Here is a 16262-nt window from a genome sequence, read left to right as displayed (position 1 = left end):
CTATCTATCTATCTATCTATCTATCTATCTATCTATCTATCTATCTATCTATCTATCTATCTATCTATCTATCTATCTATCTATCTATCTATCTATCTATCTATCTTTATATATGGATACATGCATACACCTACTCATAGATATGCCATGCATTTCTTTGGATTTGTTTCAACCTCTTGCCATTTATTTGAGAATCCCTACTTTTCAAGTGACTGCAAATGAAGTCATCTCTGGCACGTTTTGGCTGATGCAAGGTAACCAAAACACAAGACAACTTTTAATAAACATCATTGGTTTCTTTGTTAACGTGCACTGTCAAACATGGGACTTTCACACGTCAGGTAAATATGATAACCAATACACAACAGAAGCAGATGCAGATTGCTTATCAATGTCGTGATAGAACAGTTGTGATTTGAGTAGTAGAAGCGCCCCTGAATTGATACTTATTATATACAGCCTGTAAGATAGTCAAAAATGCATGCTAGGAGAGGAGATGCAAATATAAATGTATTAGAAAAATACATAAAGAGGAGTGATATGCTTTTATTCATGCAAGGCTAGAAAAAATCCCCATACTGTCGAAAGCATTCATACACCACCAAATGGAAATAAACAATTCTGACATTAAACGAAAAGGTGACGATGCATTTGTATCATCACCTTGAGAAGGATCATCTTGGAATTGAGCCCAAGCCTCAGCACTTAAAACCAGAAACACTCCACTAAAATTGGAGGCCTGTTGGTGCCAACAATTCTCAAAGTTAATGCTTGTTCTGGTTGAGCATTGAACCGAATGCAGGGCTCTTTTGAAAGTGAGGTTTGTGAATCAACAGATACATCCACATGCCAATTATGTTATTGTTTTTAAGAGAATTCACTTTCTTGGAACGAGACTGCATGAACCCATCTTCAGGGCCTGGACAATTTCATGCAAAACGGCAACTCTCAACATTGCAGCCAAGACAATATAACTAGTGTTTCTGCCCGGTTTCGAACCGGGGACCTTTCGCGTGTGAGGCGAACGTGATAACCACTACACTACAGAAACAGATACCTACAGGTGATTCTTCTGTGATGAAACTGCTCAAAACAGACTATTCCAAGGGCATCTGGTTTTAGATTTCTTTCATGCAACCTGCCCGACAGCCCTATCTGAACGCTTGTATATGCCTTGCAAGTTCAGCATTTTTGCAAAATGCTTAAAGAGAAATGTTTCCTATTTGCTCAGGCAGGGCAAGGTTAAAAGCATGAGACTCTAGCAAATAATCATCCACTACTGCAAAGAGAAAATTGATATTGGCTTTGAAATGCATACTTCAAAAGAGCACCAATGAAAGGGCTCGTCCGGGATTTGAACCCGGGACCTCTCGCACCCAAAGCGAGAATCATACCCCTAGACCAACGAGCCGTTGAAAGACCCTCACCTCTGAAAAGGTAATACCAGCTCTAAGCCCGCAATGAAGATCATGCTGGGGTCTTTTTCATGCTTGGTCTGTGAATTCACAGGAAATTCAGTGTCAACTTACCCTTTCTCAAACGATAGCACTATCATTTGTAAGTGTCCCCTTTTCTTTTTTCTCAGCATTGGACAAGTCTTACAGGAAGTCAGCAGTTATTTATATATTTCTGCATTGGCTAGAGCCTAAAGAGAAAGAATAAAAAGCTGTTCATAACAACATAAGAAACACATTTTGCCTTTTCTCTCAAATACTTATTCCCTTTGTGCAAATCGGAATGCCAAGGTGAATAGCTGGGCCACAGATTCTGGCTAATTATCTATCTCTTGAATGCAAGAAGCAATAAAAACTGCCTAATGCAGGACTAAAGCATTCCTTGCATAGCCTCTAACATCATAACATAACTGAGCTGCTGGTAACAAGCTAAGCAATGCCTTCCCAAAATGAGAAGTACATGTGCTTATGTGCTTATCCGCTCAATCAGCGCTCAATCAGGCTCGATATAGGAAAGGTGGAAAGGGTCCAAATGGCTTTCCCTTCCTTTTTAGGGTGGGTCCTGCTGACTATCATAGGATTCCTCTTAAGAGTGGCCAGGGTCAGAGGAAAAACTTTCAATGCTTCTTAGTGTTCTCTCCAGAAGCAGGCATTTTCTGTGCCTTTAATTTCAGGCTTTTCCCAGCAGTCTCTGTTCTGCCTATGTAAATTAACAAAAGCAGTGCTTATTCCTCACTTGCTCTAATGTCCTTCCTGTCCACAAAGCTCTGCCTAAGTATGCTTTTTTTCTTTTTCAGGGAAATTCTAAATGGTTTCTCTGTCCACTCTGTGGCAGTAGAATGCTGATTATGATGCCATGTTTTGTGGAATCACCAAGGTACAACTACAGAGGAATATATGAGTCTGAAGGACATGGAACTCTTAGCTAACACATCACAATATGTGATGCTTGCCAACCAAGCACTACATTCTGGTGCGCTGATGATCAGAACATTCTGCTCCTAAAGGAAAGAAAATACCGCTTGATTGAAAATAAAGTCTCTGTTTATATTAACGCTCTCTCTCTCCCTATATCTATCTATCTATCTATCTATCTATCTATCTATCTATCTATCTATCTATCTATCTATCTATCTATCTATCTATCTATCTATCTATCTATCTATCTATCTATCTATCTATCTATCTATCTATCTATCTATCTATCTATCTATCTATCTATCTATCTATCTATCTATCTATCCATCCATCCATCTATCTATCTATCTATCTATCTATCTATCTATCTATCTATCTATCTATCTATCTATCTATCTATCTATCTTTCTATCTATCTTTATATATGGATACATGCATACACCTACTCATAGATATGCCATGCATTTCTTTGGATTTGTTTCAACCTCTTGCCATTTATTTGAGAATCCCTACTTTTCAAGTGACTGCAAATGAAGTCATCTCTGGCACGTTTTGGCTGATGCAAGGTAACCAAAACACAAGACAACTTTTAATAAAAATCATTGGTTTCTTTGTTAACGTGCACTGTCAAACATGGGACTTTCACACGTCAGGTAAATATGATAACCAATACACAACAGAAGCAGATGCAGATTGCTTATCAATGTCGTGATAGAACAGTTGTGATTTGAGTAGTAGAAGCGCCCCTGAATTGATACTTATTATATACAGCCTGTAAGATAGTCAAAAATGCATGCTAGGAGAGGAGATGCAAATATAAATGTATTAGAAAAATACATAAAGAGGAGTGATATGCTTTTATTCATGCAAGGCTAGAAAAAATCCCCATACTGTCGAAAGCATTCATACACCACCAAATGGAAATAAACAATTCTGACATTAAACGAAAAGGTGACGATGCATTTGTATCATCACCTTGAGAAGGATCATCTAGGAATTGAGCCCAAGCCTCAGCACTTAAAACCAGAAACACTCCACTAAAATAGGAGGCCTGTTGGTGCCAACAATTCTCAAAGTTAATGCTTGTTCTGGTTGAGCATTGAACCGAATGCAGGGCTCTTTTGAAAGTGAGGTTTGTGAATCAACAGATACATCCACATGTCAATTATGTTATTGTTTTTAAGAGAATTCACTTTCTTGGAACGAGACTGCATGAACCCATCTTCAGGGCCTGGACAATTTCATGCAAAACGGCAACTCTCAACATTGCAGCCAAGACAATATAACTAGAGTTTCTGCCCGGTTTCGAACCGGGGACCTTTCGCGTGTGAGGCAAACGTGATAACCACTACACTACAGAAACAGATACCTACAGGTGATTCTTCTGTGATGAAACTGCTCAAAACAGACTATTCCAAGGGCATCTGGTTTTAGATTTCTTTCATGCAACCTGCCCGACAGCCCTATCTGAACGCTTGTATATGCCTTGCAAGTTCAGCATTTTTGCAAAATGCTTAAAGAGAAATGTTTCCTATTTGCTCAGGCAGGGCAAGGTTAAAAGCATGAGACTCTAGCAAATAATCATCCACTACTGCAAAGAGAAAATTGATATTGGCTTTGAAATGCATACTTCAAAAGAGCACCAATGAAAGGGCTCGTCCGGGATTTGAACCCGGGACCTCTCGCACCCAAAGCGAGAATCATACCCCTAGACCAACGAGCCGTTGAAAGACCCTCACCTCTGAAAAGGTAATACCAGCTCTAAGCCCGCAATGAAGATCACGCTGGGGTCTTTTTCATGCTTGGTCTGTGAATTCACAGGAAATTCAGTGTCAACTTACCCTTTCTCAAACGATAGCACTATCATTTGTAAGTGTCCCCTTTTATTTTTTCTCAGCATTGGACAAGTCTTACAGGAAGTCAGCAGTTATTTATATACTTCTGCATTGGCTAGAGCCTAAAGAGAAAGAATAAAAAGCTGTTCATAACAACATAAGAAACACATTTTGCCTTTTCTCTCAAATACTTATTCCCTTTGTGCAAATCGGAATGCCAAGGTGAATAGCTGGGCCACAGATTCTGGCTAATTATCTATCTCTTGAATGCAAGAAGCAATAAAAACTGCCTAATGCAGGACTAAAGCATTCCTTGCATAGCCTCTAACATCATAACATAACTGAGCTGCTGGTAACAAGCTAAGCAATGCCTTCCCAAAATGAGAAGTACATGTGCTTATGTGCTTATCCGCTCAATCAGCGCTCAATCAGGCTCGATATAGGAAAGGTGGAAAGGGTCCAAATGGCTTTCCCTTCCTTTTTAGGGTGGGTCCTGCTGACTATCATAGGATTCCTCTTAAGAGTGGCCAGGGTCAGAGGAAAAACTTTCAATGCTTCTTAGTGTTCTCTCCAGAAGCAGGCATTTTCTGTGCCTTTAATTTCAGGCTTTTCCCAGCAGTCTCTGTTCTGCCTATGTAAATTAACAAAAGCAGTGCTTATTCCTCACTTGCTCTAATGTCCTTCCTGTCCACAAAGCTCTGCCTAAGTATGCTTTTTTTCTTTTTCAGGGAAATTCTAAATGGTTTCTCTGTCCACTCTGTGGCAGTAGAATGCTGATTATGATGCCATGTTTTGTGGAATCACCAAGGTACAACTACAGAGGAATATATGAGTCTGAAGGACATGGAACTCTTAGCTAACACATCACAATATGTGATGCTTGCCAACCAAGCACTACATTCTGGTGCGCTGATGATCAGAACATTCTGCTCCTAAAGGAAAGAAAATACCGCTTGATTGAAAATAAAGTCTCTGTTTATATTAACGCTCTCTCTCTCCCTATATCTATCTATCTATCTATCTATCTATCTATCTATCTATCTATCTATCTATCTATCTATCTATCTATCTATCTATCTATCTATCTGTCTGTCTGTCTGTCTGTCTGTCTGTCTGTCTGTCTGTCTGTCCGTCTATCCATTCATCCATCCATCCATCCATCCATCCATCCATCCATCCATCCATCCATCCATCCATCCATCCATCCATCTATCTATCTATCTATCTATCTATCTATCTATCTATCTATCTATCTATCTATCTATCTATCTATCTATCTATCTATCTATCTATCTATCTATCTATCTATCTATCTATCTATCTATCTATCTATCTATCTATCTATCTATCTATCTTTATATATGGATACATGCATACACCTACACATAGATATGCCATGCATTTCTTTGGATTTGTTTCAACCTCTTGCCATTTATTTGAGAATCCCTACTTTTCAAGTGACTGCAAATGAAGTAATCTCTGGCACGGTTTGGCTGATGCAAGGTAACCAAAACACAAGACAACTTTTAATAAAAATCATTGGTTTCTTTGTTAACGTGCACTGTCCAACATGGGACTTTCACACGTCAGGTAAATATGATAACCAATACACAACAGAAGCAGATGCAGATTGCTTATCAATGTCGTGATAGAACAGTTGTGATTTGAGTAGAAGAAGCGCCCCTGAATTGATACTTATTATATACAGCCTGTAAGATAGTCAAAAATGCATGCTAGGAGAGGAGATGCAAAAATAAATGTATTAGAAAAATACATAAAGAGGAGTGATATGCTTTTATTCATGCAAGGCTAGAAAAAATCCCCATACTGTCGAAAGCATTCATACACCACCAAATGGAAATAAACAATTCTGACATTAAACGAAAAGGTGACGATGCATTTGTATCATCACCTTGAGAAGGATCATCTAGGAATTGAGCCCAAGCCTCAGCACTTAAAAACCAGAAACACTCCACTAAAATAAGAGGCCTGTTGGTGCCAACAATTCTCAAAGTTAATGCTTGTTCTGGTTGAGCATTGAACCGAATGCAGGGCTCTTTTGAAAGTGAGGTCTGTGAATCAACAGATACATCCACATGCCAAGTATGTTATTGTTTTTAAGAGAATTCACTTTCTTGGAACGAGACTGCATGAACCCATCTTCAGGGCCTGGACAATTTCATGCAAAACGGCAACTCTCAACATTGCAGCCAAGACAATATAACTAGTGTTTCTGCCCGGTTTCGAACCGGGGACCTTTCGCGTGTGAGGCGAATGTGATTACCACTACACTACAGAAACAGATACCTACAGGTGATTCTTCTGTGATGAAACTGCTCAAAACAGGCTATTCCAAAGGCATCTGGTTTTAGATTTCTTTCATGCAACCTGCCCGACAGCCCTATCTGAACGCTTGTATATGCCTTGCAAGTTCAGCATTTTTGCAAAATGCTTAAAGAGAAATGTTTCCTATTTGCTCAGGCAGGGCAAGGTTAAAAGCATGAGACTCTAGCAAATATGCATCCACTACTGCAAAGAGAAAATTAATATTGGCTTTGAAATGCATACTTCAAAAGAGCACCAATGAAAGGGCTCGTCCGGGATTTGAACCCGGGACCTCTCGCACCCTAAGCGAGAATCATACCCCTAGACCAACGAGCCGTTGAAAGGCCCTCACCTCTGAAAAGGTAATACCAGCTCTAAGCCCGCAATGAAGATCATGCTGGGGTCTTTTTCATGCTTGGTCTGTGAATTCACAGGAAATTCAGTGTCAACTTACCCTTTCTCAAACGATAGCACTATCATTTGTAAGTGTCCCCTTTTATTTTTTCTCAGCATTGGACAAGTCTTACAGGAAGTCAGCAGTTATTTATATATTTCTGCATTGGCTAGAGCCTAAAGAGAAAGAATAAAAAGCTGTTCATAACAACATAAGAAACACATTTTGCCTTTTCTCTCCAATACTGATTCCCTTTGTGCAAATCGGAATGCCAAGGTGAATAGCTGGGCCACAGATTCTGGCTAGTTATCTATCTCTTGAATGCAAGAAGCAATAAAAACTGCCTAATGCAGGACTAAAGCATTCCTTGCATAGCCTCTAACATCATAACATAACTGAGCTGCTGGTAACAAGCTAAGCAATGCATTCCCAAAATGAGAAGTACATGTGCTTATGTGCTTATCCGCTCAATCAGCGCTCGATCAGGCTCGATCAGGCGAGATATAGGAAAGGTGGAAAGGGTCCAAATGGCTGTCCCTTCCTTTTTAGGGTGGGTCCTGCTGACTATCATAGGATTCCTCTTAAGAGTGGCCAGGGTCAGAGGAAAAACTTTCAATGCTTCTTAGTGTTCTCTCCAGAAGCAGGCATTTTCTGTGCCTTTAATTTCAGGCTTTTCCCAGCAGTCTCTGTTCTGCCTATGTAAATTAACAAAAGCAGTGCTTATTCCTCACTTGCTCTAATGTCCTTCCTGTCCACAAAGCTCTGCCTAAGTATGCTTTTTTCCTTTTTCAGGGAAATTCTAAATGGTTTCTCTGTCCACTCTGTGGCAGTAGAATGCTGATTATGATGCCATGTTTTGTGGAATCACCAAGGTACAACTACAGAGGAATATATGAGTCTGAAGGACATGGAACTCTTAGCTAACACATCACAATATGTGATGCTTGCCAACCAAGCACTACATTCTGGTGCGCTGATGATCAGAACATTCTGCTCCTAAAGGAAAGAAAATACCGCTTGATTGAAAATAAAGTCTCTGTTTATATTAACGCTCTCTCTCTCCCTATATCTATCTATCTATCTATCTATCTATCTATCTATCTATCTATCTATCTATCTATCTATCTATCTATCTATCTATCTATCTATCTATCTATCTATCTATCTATCTATCTATCTATCTATCTATCTATCTATCTATCTATCTATCTATCTATCTATATCTCTATCTATCTATCTATCTATCTATCTATCTATCTATCTATCTATCTATCTATCTATCTTTATATATGGATACATGCATACACCTACTCATAGATATGCCATGCATTTCTTTGGATTTGTTTCAACCTCTTGCCATTTATTTGAGAATCCCTACTTTTCAAGTGACTGCAAATGAAGTCATCTCTGGCACGTTTTGGCTGATGCAAGGTAACCAAAACACAAGACAACTTTTAATAAAAATCATTGGTTTCTTTGTTAACGTGCACTGTCAAACATGGGACTTTCACACGTCAGGTAAATATGATAACCAATACACAACAGAAGCAGATGCAGATTGCTTATCAATGTCGTGATAGAACAGTTGTGATTTGAGTAGTAGAAGCGCCCCTGAATTGATACTTATTATATACAGCCTGTAAGATAGTCAAAAATGCATGCTAGGAGAGGAGATGCAAATATAAATGTATTAGAAAAATACATAACGAGGAGTGATATGCTTTTATTCATGCAAGGCTAGAAAAAATCCCCATACTGTCGAAAGCATTCATACACCACCAAATGGAAATAAACAATTCTGACATTAAACGAAAAGGTGACGATGCATTTGTATCATCACCTTGAGAAGGATCATCTAGGAATTGAGCCCAAGCCTCAGCACTTAAAACCAGAAACACTCCACTAAAATAGGAGGCCTGTTGGTGCCAACAATTCTCAAAGTTAATGCTTGTTCTGGTTGAGCATTGAACCGAATGCAGGGCTCTTTTGAAAGTGAGGTTTGTGAATCAACAGATACATCCACATGCCAATTATGTTATTGTTTTTAAGAGAATTCACTTTCTTGGAACGAGACTGCATGAACCCATCTTCAGGGCCTGGACAATTTCATGCAAAACGGCAACTCTCAACATTGCAGCCAAGACAATATAACTAGAGTTTCTGCCCGGTTTCGAACCGGGGACCTTTCGCGTGTGAGGCAAACGTGATAACCACTACACTACAGAAACAGATACCTACAGGTGATTCTTCTGTGATGAAACTGCTCAAAACAGACTATTCCAAGGGCATCTGGTTTTAGATTTCTTTCATGCAACCTGCCCGACAGCCCTATCTGAACGCTTGTATATGCCTTGCAAGTTCAGCATTTTTGCAAAATGCTTAAAGAGAAATGTTTCCTATTTGCTCAGGCAGGGCAAGGTTAAAAGCATGAGACTCTAGCAAATAATCATCCACTACTGCAAAGAGAAAATTGATATTGGCTTTGAAATGCATACTTCAAAAGAGCACCAATGAAAGGTCTCGTCCGGGATTTGAACCCGGGACCTCTCGCACCCAAAGCGAGAATCATACCCCTAGACCAACGAGCCGTTGAAAGACCCTCACCTCTGAAAAGGTAATACCAGCTCTAAGCCCGCAATGAAGATCATGCTGGGGTCTTTTTCATGCTTGGTCTGTGAATTCACAGGAAATTCAGTGTCAACTTACCCTTTCTCAAACGATAGCACTATCATTTGTAAGTGTCCCCTTTTATTTTTTCTCAGCATTGGACAAGTCTTACAGGAAGTCAGCAGTTATTTATATATTTCTGCATTGGCTAAAGCCTAAAGAGAAAGAATAAAAAGCTGTTCATAACAACAAAAGAAACACATTTTGCCTTTTCTCTCAAATACTTATTCCCTTTGTGCAAATCGGAAAGCCAAGGTGAATAGCTGGGCCACAGATTCTGGCTAATTATCTATCTCTTGAATGCAAGAAGCAATAAAAACTGCCTAATGCAGGACTAAAGCATTCCTTGCATAGCCTCTAACATCATAACATAACTGAGCTGCTGGTAACAAGCTAAGCAATGCCTTCCCAAAATGAGAAGTACATGTGCTTATGTGCTTATGTGCTTATCCGCTCAATCAGCGCTCAATCAGGCTCGATCAAGGAAAGGTGGAAAGGGTCCAAATGGCTTTCCCTTCCTTTTTAGGGTGGGTCCTGCTGACTATCATAGGATTCCTCTTAAGAGTGGCCAGGGTCAGAGGAAAAACTTTCAATGCTTCTTAGTGTTCTCTCCAGAAGCAGGCATTTTCTGTGCCTTTAATTTCAGGCTTTTCCCAGCAGTCTCTGTTCTGCCTATGTAAATTAACAAAAGCAGTGCTTATTCCTCACTTGCTCTAATGTCCTTCCTGTCCACAAAGCTCTGCCTAAGTATGCTTTTTTTCTTTTTCAGGGAAATTCTAAATGGTTTCTCTGTCCACTCTGTGGCAGTAGAATGCTGATTATGATGCCATGTTTTGTGGAATCACCAAGGTACAACTACAGAGGAATATATGAGTCTGAAGGACATGGAACTCTTAGCTAACACATCACAATATGTGATGCTTGCCAACCAAGCACTACATTCTGGTGCGCTGATGATCAGAACATTCTGCTCCGAAAGGAAAGAAAATACCGCTTGATTGAAAATAAAGTCTCTGTTTATATTAACGCTCTCTCTCTCCCTATATCTATCTATCTATCTATCTATCTATCTATCTATCTATCTATCTATCTATCTATCTATCTATCTATCTATCTATCTATCTATCTATCTATCTATCTATCTATCTATCTATCTATCTATCTATCTATCTATCTATCTATCTATCTATCTATCTATCTATCTATCTATCTATCTATCTATCTATCTATCTATCTATCTATCTATCTATCTATCTATCTATCTATCTATCTATCTTTATATATGGATACATGCATACACCTACTCATAGATATGCCATGCATTTCTTTGGATTTGTTTCAACCTCTTGCCATTTATTTGAGAATCCCTACTTTTCAAGTGACTGCAAATGAAGTCATCTCTGGCACGTTTTGGCTGATGCAAGGTAACCAAAACACAAGACAACTTTTAATAAAAATCATTGGTTTCTTTGTTAACGTGCACTGTCAAACATGGGACTTTCACACGTCAGGTAAATATGATAACCAATACACAACAGAAGCAGATGCAGATTGCTTATCAATGTCGTGATAGAACAGTTGTGATTTGAGTAGTAGAAGCGCCCCTGAATTGATACTTATTATATACAGCCTGTAAGATAGTCAAAAATGCATGCTAGGAGAGGAGATGCAAATATAAATGTATTAGAAAAATACATAAAGAGGAGTGATATGCTTTTATTCATGCAAGGCTAGAAAAAATCCCCATACTGTCGAAAGCATTCATACACCACCAAATGGAAATAAACAATTCTGACATTAAACAAAAAGGTGACGATGCATTTGTATCATCACCTTGAGAAGGATCATCTAGGAATTGAGCCCAAGCCTCAGCACTTAAAACCAGAAACACTCCACTAAAATAGGAGGCCTGTTGGTGCCAACAATTCTCAAAGTTAATGCTTGTTCTGGTTGAGCATTGAACCGAATGCAGGGCTCTTTTGAAAGTGAGGTTTGTGAATCAACAGATACATCCACATGCCAATTATGTTATTGTTTTTAAGAGAATTCACTTTCTTGGAACGAGACTGCATGAACCCATCTTCAGGGCCTGGACAATTTCATGCAAAACGGCAACTCTCAACATTGCAGCCAAGACAATATAACTAGTGTTTCTGCCCGGTTTCGAACAGGGGACCTTTCGCGTGTGAGGCGAACGTGATAACCACTACACTACAGAAACAGATACCTACAGGTGATTCTTCTGTGATGAAACTGCTCAAAACAGACTATTCCAAGGGCATCTGGTTTTAGATTTCTTTCATGCAACCTGCCCGACAGCCCTATCTGAACGCTTGTATAGGCCTTGCAAGTTCAGCATTTTTGCAAAATGCTTAAAGAGAAATGTTTCCTATTTGCTCAGGCAGGGCAAGGTTAAAAGCATGAGACTCTAGCAAATAATCATCCACTACTGCAAAGAGAAAATTGATATTGGCTTTGAAATGCATACTTCAAAAGAGCACCAATGAAAGGGCTCGTCCGGGATTTGAACCCAGGACCTCTCGCACCCAAAGCGAGAATCATACCCCTAGACCAACGAGCCGTTGAAAGACCCTCACCTCTGAAAAGGTAATACCAGCTCTAAGCCCGCAATGAAGATCATGCTGGGGTCTTTTTCATGCTTGGTCTGTGAATTCACAGGAAATTCAGTGTCAACTTACCCTTTCTCAAACGATAGCACTATCATTTGTAAGTGTCCCCTTTTATGTTTTTCTCAGCATTGGACAAGTCTTACAGGAAGTCAGCAGTTATTTATATATTTCTGCATTGGCTAGAGCCTAAAGAGAAAGAATAAAAAGCTGTTCATAACAACATAAGAAACACATTTTGCCTTTTCTCTCAAATACTTATTCCCTTTGTGCAAATCGGAATGCCAAGGTGAATAGCTGGGCCACAGATTCTGGCTAATTATCTATCTCTTGAATGCAAGAAGCAATAGAAACTGCCTAATGCAGGACTAAAGCATTCCTTGCATAGCCTCTAACATCATAACATAACTGAGCTGCTGGTAACAAGCTAAGCAATGCCTTCCCAAAATGAGAAGTACATGTGCTTATGTGCTTATGTGCTTATCCGCTCAATCAGCGCTCAATCAGGCTCGATATAGGAAAGGTGGAAAGGGTCCAAATGGCTTTCCCTTCCTTTTTAGGGTGGGTCCTGCTGACTATCATAGGATTCCTCTTAAGAGTGGCCAGGGTCAGAGGAAAAACTTTCAATGCTTCTTAGTGTTCTCTCCAGAAGCAGGCATTTTCTGTGCCTTTAATTTCAGGCTTTTCCCAGCAGTCTCTGTTCTGCCTATGTAAATTAACAAAAGCAGTGCTTATTCCTCACTTGCTCTAATGTCCTTCCTGTCCACAAAGCTCTGCCTAAGTATGCTTTTTTTCTTTTTCAGGGAAATTCTAAATGGTTTCTCTGTCCACTCTGTGGCAGTAGAATGCTGATTATGATGCCATGTTTTGTGGAATCACCAAGGTACAACTACAGAGGAATATATGAGTCTGAAGGACATGGAACTCTTAGCTAACACATCACAATATGTGATGCTTGCCAACCAAGCACTACATTCTGGTGCGCTGATGATCAGAACATTCTGCTCCTAAAGGAAAGAAAATACCGCTTGATTGAAAATAAAGTCTCTGTTTATATTAACACTCTCTCTCTCCCTCTATCAATCTAGCTATCTATCTATCTATCTATCTATCTATCTATCTATCTATCTATCTATCTATCTATCTATCTATCTATCTATCTATCTATCTATCTATCTATCTATCTATCTATCTATCTATCTATCTATCTATCTATCTATCTATCTATCTATCTGTCTGTCTGTCTGTCTGTCTGTCTGTCTGTCTGTCTGTCTGTCTGTCTGTCTGTCTGTCTGTCTGTCTGTCCGTCTATCCATTCATCCATCCATTCATCCATCCATCCATCCATCCATCCATCCATCCATCCATCCATCCATCCATCCATCTATTTATCTATCTATCTATCTATCTATCTATCTATCTATCTATCTATCTATCTATCTATCTATCTATCTATCTATCTATCTATCTATCTATCTATCTATCTATCTATCTATCTATCTATCTATCTATCTATCTATCTATCTATCTATCTATCTATCTATCTTTATATATGGATACATGCATACACCTACACATAGATATGCCATGCATTTCTTTGGATTTGTTTCAACCTCTTGCCATTTATTTGAGAATACCTACTTTTCAAGTGACTGCAAATGAAGTAATCTCTGGCACGGTTTGGCTGATGCAAGGTAACCAAAACACAAGACAACTTTTAATAAAAATCATTGGTTTCTTTGTTAACGTGCACTGTCCAACATGGGACTTTCACACGTCAGGTAAATATGATAACCAATACACAACAGAAGCAGATGCAGATTGCTTATCAATGTCGTGATAGAACAGTTGTGATTTGAGTAGAAGAAGCGCCCCTGAATTGATACTTATTATATACAGCCTGTAAGATAGTCATAAATGCATGCTAGGAGAGGAGATGCAAATATAAATGTATTAGAAAAATACATAAAGAGGAGTGATATGCTTTTATTCATGCAAGGCTAGAAAAAATCCCCATACTGTCGAAAGCATTCATACACCACCAAATGGAAATAAACAATTCTGACATTAAACGAAAAGGTGACGATGCATTTGTATCATCACCTTGAGAAGGATCATCTAGGAATTGAGCCCAAGCCTCAGCACTTAAAAACCAGAAACACTCCACTAAAATAAGAGGCCTGTTGGTGCCAACAATTCTCAAAGTTAATGCTTGTTCTGGTTGAGCATTGAACCGAATGCAGGGCTCTTTTGAAAGTGAGGTCTGTGAATCAACAGATACATCCACATGCCAATTATGTTATTGTTTTTAAGAGAATTCACTTTCTTGGAACGAGACTGCATGAACCCATCTTCAGGGCCTGGACAATTTCATGCAAAACGGCAACTCTCAACATTGCAGCCAAGACAATATAACTAGTGTTTCTGCCCGGTTTCGAACCGGGGAGCTTTCGCGTGTGAGGCAAACGCGATAACCACTACACTACAGAAACAGATACCTACAGGTGATTCTTCTGTGATGAAACTGCTCAAAACAGGTTATTCCAAGGGCATCTGGTTTTAGATTTCTTTCATGCAACCTGCCCGACAGCCCTATCTGAACGCTTGTATATGCCTTGCAAGTTCAGCATTTTTGCAAAATGCTTAAAGAGAAATGTTTCCTATTTGCTCAGGCAGGGCAAGGTTAAAAGCATGAGACTCTAGCAAATAATCATCCACTACTGCAAATAGAAAATTGATATTGGCTTTGAAATGCATACTTCAAAAGAGCACCAATGAAAGGGCTCGTCCGGGATATGAACCCGGGACCTCTCGCACCCAAAGCGAGAATCATACCCCTAGACCAACGAGCCGTTGAAAGATCCTCACCTCTGAAAAGGTAATACCAGCTCTAAGCCCGCAATGAAGATCATGCTGGGGTCTTTTTCATGCTTGGTCTGTGAATTCACAGGAAATTCAGTGTCAACTTACCCTTTCTCAAACGATAGCACTATCATTTGTAAGTGTCCCCTTTTATTTTTTCTCAGCATTGGACAAGTCTTACAGGAAGTCAGCAGTTATTTATATATTTCTGCATTGGCTAGAGCCTAAAGAGAAAGAATAAAAAGCTGTTCATAACAACATAAGAAACACATTTTGCCTTTTCTCTCAAATACTTATTCCCTTTGTGCAAATCGGAATGCCAAGGTGAATAGCTGGGCCACAGATTCTGGCTAATTATCTATCTCTTGAATGCAAGAAGCAATAAAAACTGCCTAATGCAGGACTAAAGCATTCCTTGCATAGCCTCTAACATCATAACATAACTGAGCTGCTGGTAACAAGCTAAGCAATGCCTTCCCAAAATGAGAAGTACATGTGCTTATGTGCTTATCCGCTCAATCAGCGCTCAATCAGGCTCAATATAGGAAAGGTGGAAAGGGTCCAAATGGCTTTCCCTTCCTTTTTAGGGTGGGTCCTGCTGACTATCATAGGATTCCTCTTAAGAGTGGCCAGGGTCAGAGGAAAAACTTTCAATGCTTCTTAGTGTTCTCTCCAGAAGCAGGCATTTTCTGTGCCTTTAATTTCAGGCTTTTCCCAGCAGTCTCTGTTCTGCCTATGTAAATTAACAAAAGCAGTGCTTATTCCTCACTTGCTCTAATGTCCTTCCTGTCCACAAAGCTCTGCCTAAGTATGCTTTTTTTCTTTTTCAGGGAAATTCTAAATGGTTTCTCTGTCCACTCTGTGGCAGTAGAATGCTGATTATGATGCCATGTTTTGTGGAATCACCAAGGTACAACTACAGAGGAATATATGAGTCTGAAGGACATGGAACTCTTAGCTAACACATCACAATATGTGATGCTTGCCAACCAAGCACTACATTCTGGTGCGCTGATGATCAGAACATTCTGCTCCTAAAGGAAAGAAAATACCGCTTGATTGAAAATAAAGTCTCTGTTTATATTAACGCTCTCTCTCTCCCTATATCTATCTATCTATCTATCTATCTATCTATCTATCTATCTATCTATCTATCTATCTATCTATCTATCTATCTATC

The 16262-nt window shown here is 39.3% G+C and overlaps 12 non-coding genes across 12 annotated transcripts; all 12 read right to left on the bottom strand.

The window, feature by feature from the left end:
- Nucleotides 1–978: 978 nt before the first annotated feature.
- TRNAV-CAC (transfer RNA valine (anticodon CAC)) lies at nt 979–1051 on the bottom strand. The gene has a single exon. It is a non-coding gene; the product is annotated as a tRNA-Val (tRNA).
- Nucleotides 1052–1339: 288 nt separating this feature from the next.
- TRNAP-UGG (transfer RNA proline (anticodon UGG)) lies at nt 1340–1411 on the bottom strand. The gene has a single exon. It is a non-coding gene; the product is annotated as a tRNA-Pro (tRNA).
- Nucleotides 1412–3662: 2251 nt separating this feature from the next.
- On the bottom strand, nt 3663–3735 carry TRNAV-CAC (transfer RNA valine (anticodon CAC)). The gene has a single exon. It is a non-coding gene; the product is annotated as a tRNA-Val (tRNA).
- A 288-nt stretch (nt 3736–4023) lies between these two features.
- Nucleotides 4024–4095, bottom strand: TRNAP-UGG (transfer RNA proline (anticodon UGG)). Its single transcript has one exon. It is a non-coding gene; the product is annotated as a tRNA-Pro (tRNA).
- Nucleotides 4096–6435: 2340 nt separating this feature from the next.
- TRNAV-CAC (transfer RNA valine (anticodon CAC)) lies at nt 6436–6508 on the bottom strand. Its single transcript has one exon. It is a non-coding gene; the product is annotated as a tRNA-Val (tRNA).
- A 288-nt stretch (nt 6509–6796) lies between these two features.
- TRNAP-AGG (transfer RNA proline (anticodon AGG)) lies at nt 6797–6868 on the bottom strand. Its single transcript has one exon. It is a non-coding gene; the product is annotated as a tRNA-Pro (tRNA).
- A 2213-nt stretch (nt 6869–9081) lies between these two features.
- On the bottom strand, nt 9082–9154 carry TRNAV-CAC (transfer RNA valine (anticodon CAC)). Its single transcript has one exon. It is a non-coding gene; the product is annotated as a tRNA-Val (tRNA).
- A 287-nt stretch (nt 9155–9441) lies between these two features.
- Nucleotides 9442–9514, bottom strand: TRNAP-UGG (transfer RNA proline (anticodon UGG)). The gene has a single exon. It is a non-coding gene; the product is annotated as a tRNA-Pro (tRNA).
- Nucleotides 9515–11741: 2227 nt separating this feature from the next.
- On the bottom strand, nt 11742–11814 carry TRNAV-CAC (transfer RNA valine (anticodon CAC)). Its single transcript has one exon. It is a non-coding gene; the product is annotated as a tRNA-Val (tRNA).
- Nucleotides 11815–12102: 288 nt separating this feature from the next.
- Nucleotides 12103–12174, bottom strand: TRNAP-UGG (transfer RNA proline (anticodon UGG)). The gene has a single exon. It is a non-coding gene; the product is annotated as a tRNA-Pro (tRNA).
- Nucleotides 12175–14639: 2465 nt separating this feature from the next.
- Nucleotides 14640–14712, bottom strand: TRNAV-CAC (transfer RNA valine (anticodon CAC)). The gene has a single exon. It is a non-coding gene; the product is annotated as a tRNA-Val (tRNA).
- Nucleotides 14713–15000: 288 nt separating this feature from the next.
- Nucleotides 15001–15072, bottom strand: TRNAP-UGG (transfer RNA proline (anticodon UGG)). The gene has a single exon. It is a non-coding gene; the product is annotated as a tRNA-Pro (tRNA).
- Between the last annotated feature and the right edge of the window lie 1190 nt (nt 15073–16262).

The sequence above is a fragment of the Lissotriton helveticus genome, chromosome 8 (assembly GCF_964261635.1).
Source record: "Lissotriton helveticus chromosome 8, aLisHel1.1, whole genome shotgun sequence".
NCBI classification, from domain to species: Eukaryota; Metazoa; Chordata; class Amphibia; order Caudata; family Salamandridae; genus Lissotriton; species Lissotriton helveticus.
The sequence above is the reverse complement of the archived record's forward strand: the minus strand, read 5'-3'. Positions and strand labels throughout refer to the sequence as shown.